We start from the raw sequence: 8,721 nt of genomic DNA, 5'->3' as shown, positions 1-8,721 counted from the left end.
TTGCAAATTTAAAAACCATTTAGAGGGAAATTCATCATATATAAAGAACATGTGAGCATGTTAAGTATGAAACAAAACTTTCATGTCACTGTAAAATCAATAGGAAAAATCAGTGTAGAAGAGTTTTAGTAAAAAGGTCAGAATCATATGAAAACAAAGAAGTCCAAACTCAATTCAAAGACTCGAAGAGTTAGGGTTCTAAAATAAAACCCTAGTTCAATCAAATATATGATCAAACCTGGCAGAACCCCCAAATTTTAGGGTTTCCGCCTTGAATCAAGTACAGAGATGAGAAGACAAGTGGTCGAAGCAGGCTCAGAGGTTTCAGAGAAGAACTGAAACCACTTGTATGCTTCTATCAACAACAAAACTCATGAGAAAGCATGATATCAAGGTAATAGGTAGAACACAGTAGAAGCACTCAAAGAAAAAATAGAGGAGAAACACTGATAGGAACAGTGAACATGCTTAAGAAGTTTTTCAGAAGAAACTTAAATATGGCTTAGTAGAAGGAAAGTAAGGAAGCTTAAGAACTTAGCAGGAAAGTACAGTAGGAGAAATATGCTGGAACATAGTAGAAGAAAAATACAAAAACATAATAGAAAAGCATATGAGAAAACAGTACGGAAAACATGGTAGAAGAACATACAAGCATGGAGTATATAAAACACAGTAAAAAGAACATACAAGAACGGAGTATAAAAACTCAGTAGAAGAACATACAAGAAGGGAACACAGTAGGAGAACATACGAGAACGTGGTAGATAAAAACATAGGAGCACAGTAGAGGCAAATACACAAAAGAAAAGGGAAAGAAAGTCAGAGAAACACTTAAACATTTTTTCAGAAAACCCTAGATCGGAAAGAAAGATTTTTTTTAAAAAAAAAGTAATTTTCGAAAGAAAAGTTAGGGAAATCGTTTGAAAACTCAAGGAGAGCACAAATACACAACGGATCTAAAGAAATCGGAGAAAAACCTCGAAGGGTTAGGGCTTCAGAAGAACCCTAGAAATGAGAAAGGCTTTGAAGAGCCACCGCTCTGAGTCGGAGAGGTAAGAAACAGGCTCAGATAACCTTGGTACGCCGGAGAAAGGCCGGAGATGACCTTGGAACCTCGAATCGACAGAGGTCTGTGTTCAACCCTTCATGGCTAGGCCTCGAATCTTCAGGTATCAGGTGCGTGGGAGCAAGAAGAGGTGGGTATAAGACTTCCATATCCTGAGAAGCCATGGATCCCGGTGGGTTTCAAGGTAGAAGTGATGGGAGGCGGCTAGGGTTAGAGAAGTTTCGAGAGTGTTTTGAGAGAGGGGAGGGTTTCAGAGGCGGCTGGTTAGGTGAAATGATTTAGGGTTAAGGGGTGTTGGTGGATTAAAAAAGGAAAGTAGGGATTATGGTCGTTGATCATTTTGATCAACGGCCTGGATTTAATGGGGGGCCGGACGGGTTGAACTTAATTGGATCAGGGGCGGGTAATTTAGGAATTGGGCCGGTCCATTTGAAATTGAAATTGGGGTTAATTGGGGGGTCGATTTGGGCTAAAATTTAAACAGGTAGGGCTAGTATTAAATAGCCACTTTTTCCCTCTTTATTTTTATAAAAATAGCAAAATGATTTCTGGAAACAAATTGAAGGTACTAATTTAATTAATAATACACAAATATTAAATTAAAAATTTTGGGATCAATTTTTTAATTATAAGAACAATTAAATCTTAAAATAGGCTAAAATTGCAATTATGTGCAATTTAATTTTAAAATACTCAATAAATTTGTAAAAAATGTGCAAAAATTACCTTAGCTATATTTTGGTATAAATATGAGAATAAAATAAAGGAGTTACCAAAAATGATAATTTGGGAAATAATTATTGTTTTTTTTTATAAAATAAGGCGATAAATTGCTTTAAAAATTGGAAAAATAATGAAACACTTGGACATGCTTATATATGCATACATATGCTATTTTAAAAGTATTTTACATATGAAAAATATATAGGGAAAGCTTGGGTATCAACAACCACCTCGTGGCGTACATATCTCAGGCCCTCGGCCTCATAATCAATATCAAATGTTTCCTCGCAACATAGGCCCTCGGCATTACTCAGTCAAAATCCTCAAAAGCCATTCGAGCAATAGTAAAACATGATTCTCAGCCCAAAATATCATTTAAAATATCATTATGTGTCAAAGCAGATTAAACATGGCTGAGTACGAAAAACAGTGAAATATAACATGACTGAGTTCAAGTATATAGTAAAATCAGTGAGGAAATACCAGTAAAAATCCCCAAAAGGTTCAAATAGTTGGCACAAGGCCCAAATATGGCATTCAGCCCAAATCATGATGATAGCAAATAGATTTCAGTCAAATACGCGGTAAAATAGTCATTCGGGACGGACTAAGTCACAATCTCCAACAGTGCACGACCCCATGCTCGTCATCAAGCGTGTGCGTCACCTCAATATAGCACAACAATGTGCAAGTCCGGGATTTCATACCCTCAGAATATCATTTACAATCATTACTCACCTCGAACTGGTCAAATCTCTAGCTCGCGACGTTTTGCCCCTCGAATCGGCCTCCACTCGCGTCGAATCTATGCAAAATCAGAACGTGGACTTCAACATATATGCTAAGGGAATGAAGACCAAGCGATAATAATCAATTTACAACATAAATCCCGAAATTACCAAAACCCGACCCCAGGCCACGTCTCAGAATTTGATAATTTTTACATCAATAGATTCTTTATCTCCCCACGAGTTCATGCATATCAAAAGTTTTAAAATCCTACCGCAAATGGTCCTTCAACTCCTCCATCAAAGGTCTAAGTTTCCAAGCCCTAATTTTTCAAATTTTGTCTTATTTTCCATGATTATTTAGGTGGAATTCACTTTAGAATCGAGTTTTAAGTCCAAGAGTCTTACCTCCAAGTGATTCCCCTTGAATCCCTCTTCAATCCCCTTCAAAAAGCTCCAAAAACGACCAACAATGGAGGAAATAAACCCCAAAATCGCTGACAAGATGAGTATTTAAACATTCTGCCCAGGCCTGAAATCCTTCTTCGTGAACACGGTCAAAGCCTCGCGTTCACGAAGCACAAAATGTCTTTGACCAAAAATCCTCTTACGCAATCGCGACAACCCCATCGCGAACGCGATGCTTCACTCAGATAGACCTTCATGATCGCGTTCCCCCTATCGCGAACGCGATGAACAAATTCCCCCTGAACAGGGGCGTACGCAGGATATTTTGTAAGCGGTGTCGAAATTTATAAAAGAATTGCAATATAACTTTGTTTTATCATATTTTTAAATAAGAAATAGCCATAGTCTATTGGTTTTGTTGAGTCTTAAATTGGAAAAAATCCCGAGTTCAATTCTACTTCATCACAATTTTTAACCACGAAAGCTCTGTCAAATATTTGCAAAAGAAAAATGTTCTAATTGAGGTTTGAACCTTTGACCTCTTAGAGGAAAATCAAGCACCTAACCAACACACCAAGATACAATTTATATCAAGTGGCGTCATTTTTTCCTACTTATCCATTTTCGTATAGTATTAATACATATATTGAGTAAAATTTTCCGACGAAGTGGTGTCGCGTGACACCGCTTCGACAAGCGTGAATCCGCCCCTGCCCCTAAAGCTCGGCTGCCCATTCCTTCTATGCGAACGCGACAAAACCCCCGCAAACGTGAAGTACAGCTTCCCAGCCCTTTGCGAACGCGTAGCCTTCCTCGCAAACACGAAGGCTAAATTTCCAGCTTCCTCAACTGACCCTTTGAGAACGCGAAGGCCATTTTTCTGCAGCACTGACCTGCAATTTTTTGCAGGTTCCAACATCATGGAAATGGCCCGATTGACCAGCCGAAACTCACCCGAGGCCCCCAAGACCTCAACTAAAAGCTCCAAAATATCCCAAAACCTTATTCAAACTTGTACCAATCTTTAAAATACCTCAAACAACATCAAATCGACCAAAATACATCAGATTCAAGCGTAAGTTTCCAAAAACTTTTAAATTCCGCTTTTGATAAAAAACCCAACCAAACCACGTTCGAATGACCTAAAATTTTGTACACACATCCCAAATGACACAACGAAACTACTGCAACTCTCAGAATTCCATTACGACCCCTATATCAAAATCTCGCCTACCAACCGGAAATCGCCAAAATATCAACTTTGCCAATTCAAGTCTAAATCTACTCCGAACTTCTAAAACTCATTCTGATCGTGCCCCTAAGTCCCAAATCACCTCCCGAAGCTAACTATAAGGCCCCGTGAAGATTTCTGCTCAAAAACCCGAATCTCGTGGTGCTAAGTTAGGAACATGTGTTAGAAATTCATAAAATTCTTGGTTCAGAACTTTTTGGACTGATCTATGCTCTAAAAAGTCAAGAAATAATGTTTTCCAGAAAAGTGCGATTCTGCGGTCGAGAATGCGGTCGCATATCAGGTATGCAGACCGTATAGTCGCCGCAAAATGAGTCAGTGTGTTGATCAAATTTGAGGTCAACTATGCGGTCAAGTATGTGATCGCATAACCAATATGCGGACTGCATAGTCGTCGCATTTTTCCCTTGGGATTTTGTAAGGGGCAGTTCTGCGGTACATTATGCGACCGTAGAACGGGTATGCAGACCACATTTCTGCCGCATACCCAAACAGTGTGTTCAAGTTTTGGGGAGCATTTGCGGTCCATTATGCAGGCCGCATGTCAGCTTTGCGATCGCAAATGCGATCACAGATCTAACTCGGGGCTCCAATTTTCTAAGTATTGAACCCGACCTCCTATCATTATATACGGTGTAATAGCTCATTTTGAGCCTGTTTTCCTGATGCTTTTAGAAGGAGAGAGAGGGTCTTAGAGAGGGAAGTGAATTTCATCAATATTGATCCAAAAATCCTTGTTAAAACATTGAAGATAATCAAGTGAGGGACCTAAACCCTTATCCCAAGAGGTAAGGCTTCATCACCTCAGCGTATTTTCAAAATGTATGCGAAATTTTCAAAATGTATCAAGTGAGGGACCTAACATCAATTGTATGCGAAATTTTCAAAATGTGAATTTTGGCTTGAATCTGTCACGTTCTTGGGTCATGTTGTTTCCGGGGAAGGAATTATGGTTGATCCTCAAAAGATTGCAGCAGTGAAGAATTGGCCTAGACCTACCACCCCAATAGAGATTCGCAGTTTCTTGGGTTTGGCTGGGTACTAAAGGATGTTTGTGGAGGGGTTTTCTACTCTTGCCTCTCCATTGACTAAATTGACGCAGAAAGCAGTTAAATTCCAATGGTATGATTCTTGTGAAAAGAATTTCCAAGAATTGAAATCAAGGTTGACAACAACACCAGTGTTAGCCCTGCCAGATGGTACAAAGGGATTGGTGGTGTATTGTGATGCTTCCAGGATTGGGCTCGGGTGTGTGTTGATGCATCACAGTAAGATTATAGCCTACGCTTCTAGGCAACTCAAGAATCATGAAAAGAACTATCCAATCCATGACTTAGAGCTAGCGGCAGTGGTATTTGCGTTAAAAATTTGGCGACATTATTTGTATGGGGTCCATGTGGATGTATTTATGGATCATAAGAGCCTTCAATATATTTTCAAGCAGAAGGCGTTGAATCTGAGGCAAAGAAGATGGTTAGAGTTACTCAAGGACTATGCCATTGATATACTCTATTACCCGGGAAAGGCTAATATTGTGGCGGCGCTCTTCGTCAAAAATCTATGGGAAGTTTGGCTCATTTGGAGGCATATTAGAGGCCATTAGCCAGGGAGGTTTACCAGTTAGCTTGTTTGGGAGTTCGCCTAGAGGACTCTAATGAAGGAGGGTAATTGTGCAGAACAGGGCTGAATCATCGCTTGTGGTGGAGGTGAAAGAAAAGCAATTCAATGATCCATTATTAGCACAACTAAAAGAGGGGATTCACAAACACAAGACCATAGCTTTTTCCCTATGCATGGATGATGGTACCCTACGGTACCAAGACCGCCTATGTGTTCCTGATATTGACGATCTTCAGGAAAGGATCATGGCAGAAGCTCACTTCTAGGTATTCCGTGCACCCAGGTTCTACGAAAATGTATCATGATCTCAAGAAAATTTATTGATGGAACAACATGAAGAAGGATGTGGCAGACTTTGTGGCAAAATGTCCGAATTGTCAACAAGTGAAGGCCGAACATCAAAGGCCCGGTGGATTGTCTCAAAGCATAGAAATTCCAATGTGGAAATGGGAGATAATTAACATGGATTTTGTGGTAGGGTTGCCGCGCACCCCGCACAAGTTTGACTCAATTTGGGTAATCGTGGATCGACTCACGAAATCAGCACACTTCTTGCCAGTTAAAGCTACCGACATAGAGGAACAATATGACCAGTTGTATATCAAGGAAATAGTCAGTTTGCATGGTACTCCAGTCTCAATTATTTTCGATCGAGGGGCTCAGTTCATAGGCAACGTTTGGAAGATTTTTCAACAAGGTTTGGGCAGGCAGATAAATCTTAGCACAGTTTTTCACCCCCAAAACCGACGGGCAGGCAGAGCGGACTATTCATACGCTTGAGGATATGTTGCATGCTTGTACTCTCGATTTCAAAGGTAGATGGGATGATCATTTGCCACTTATAGAATTTTCTTACAACAACAACTTCCATGCTAGTATCCAGATGGCACTATTTGAAACATTGTATGGTAGGAGATGTAGGTCTCCCATTAGGTGGTTCGAGGTTGGAGAAGCGGAATTGATAGGGCCGGACCTCGTGCATCAGGCCATAGAGAAAATCAAGATTATCAAGGAGAGGTTGAAAACTACTCAGAGTCGCCAAAAATCTTACTCGGATGTGCGTCGCAGAGATTTGGAATTCAAGGAGGATGATTGGGTATATTTGAAGGTTTCCCCATGAAGGGTATCATGCGATTTGGAAAGAAAGGGAAATTAAGTTCGAGGTATGTCGGACCATATCGAATCATTCAGAGGATTGGTCCGGTGGCATACAAGCTCGAGCTGCCACCCGAGATGTCACTGGTACAACCGGTCTTTCATGTGTCCATGTTGAGAAAGTTAGTGGGAGATCCGTCCACTATTGTGCCAGTTGAAACCATTGAGGTTAATGAAGAGTTGTCGTATGAAGAAGTTCCAGTTGCCATTCTTGATAGACAAGTTCGAAAATTAAGAAATAAGGAAATTGCATCCGTGAAAGTGTTATGGCGGAACCAGTAAGTTGAGGAAGCCACTTGGGAAGCCGAGGAAGAAGTGAAAAAGCAGTACCCACATTTGTTTGAATAGTCATGTCATAACTTTTGTGTATTTAGCCCCTATGAACTATCATCTTCTGACTTGGTCTATGTAAAGCTGTCCCCTTTTTGGTAATATGTTGCCTATACGGCCACGGTTGATGTTGTACAAGTTATATTATATCTATAAATATGTTTATGCTGTTAGGATATGTTTCTGGGGCTCTCTGGCAGGTAGATAGGCCTAGTTACAAAGGAAACTCTAGCGAAATTTTTGGAAATTTAGAGAGTTAACCAAATTTAGGGCTGTGGATATTTTTCATGTTGTGAAAAGCTGAGGTTGCATAAACAATCCTAATAAGTGAGCCTTGATCCTCATTCAAGGACGAATGATCTTAAGTGGGGGAGGATGTAAGGCCCCATGAAAATTTCTGCTCAAAAACACAAATCTCGGGGTGCTAAGTTAGGAACATGTGTTAGAAATTCATAAAATTCTCGGTTTGAACCTTTTTGGACTGATCTATGCTCTAAAAAGTCAAGAAATAATGTTTTCCAGAAAAGTGCGATTCTGCGGTCGAGAATGCGATCGCATATAAGGTATGTGGACCGCATAGTCGCCGCAAAATGAGTCAGTGTGTTGGTCAAATTTGAGGTCAACTATGCGGTCAAGTATGCGATCGCATACCAATATGCGGACAACATAGTCGTCACATATTTCCCTTGGGATTTTGTAATGGGCAGTTCTGCGGTGCATTATGCGACCGCGGAATAGGTATGCGGACCATATTTCTGTCGCATACCCAGACAATGTGTTCAGGTTTTGGGGAGCATTTGCGATCCATTATGCGGGCCGCATGTCAGCTTTGCGATCGCAGATCTGACTCGGGGCACCAATTTTCTAAATTTTAAACCCGACCTCTTATCGTTATATACGGTGTAATAGCTCATTTTGAGCCTGTTTTCCTGATGCTTTTAGAGGGAGAGAGAGGGTCTTAGAGAGGGGAAGTGACTTTCATCAATATTGATCCAAAAATCCTTGTTAAAACATTGAAGATAATCAAGTGAGGGACCTAAACCCTCATCCCAAGAGGTAAGGCTTCATCACCTCAGCTCTCATTTTTACACATAGCTACAAAGGGTCATTAGTGAGGTAATTCATGGGATAAGGGGGCTTGCATTGCATGCATGTGTTCTTGAAGAGTATGGAGAATTATAAACGAGGAGGCATGGGTAATGGGCTCGTGTAATCTTGCATAAAAGAACCATAAGGCCTTAATTAACACTAATTGCTTGGTAAAATGCTCAAGAGAGCTTAGATTATGATCTTTTCTTGATTATGAGTTAAATTGTGCTATATTGCTTAAATAGATTGAAGTGTGAACATTCTGGAATGTTATTGGATTAAGGAAAGCTCGGTTGAGGTATGTATGGCTTAAACCCCGTCTCTTAGAAATTGATCTTCCATGGTGCTCG

This window comes from Nicotiana sylvestris, chromosome 5, assembly GCF_000393655.2.
Source record: "Nicotiana sylvestris chromosome 5, ASM39365v2, whole genome shotgun sequence".
Taxonomy (NCBI): domain Eukaryota; kingdom Viridiplantae; phylum Streptophyta; class Magnoliopsida; order Solanales; family Solanaceae; genus Nicotiana; species Nicotiana sylvestris.
This window is presented reverse-complemented; position numbering follows the sequence as displayed.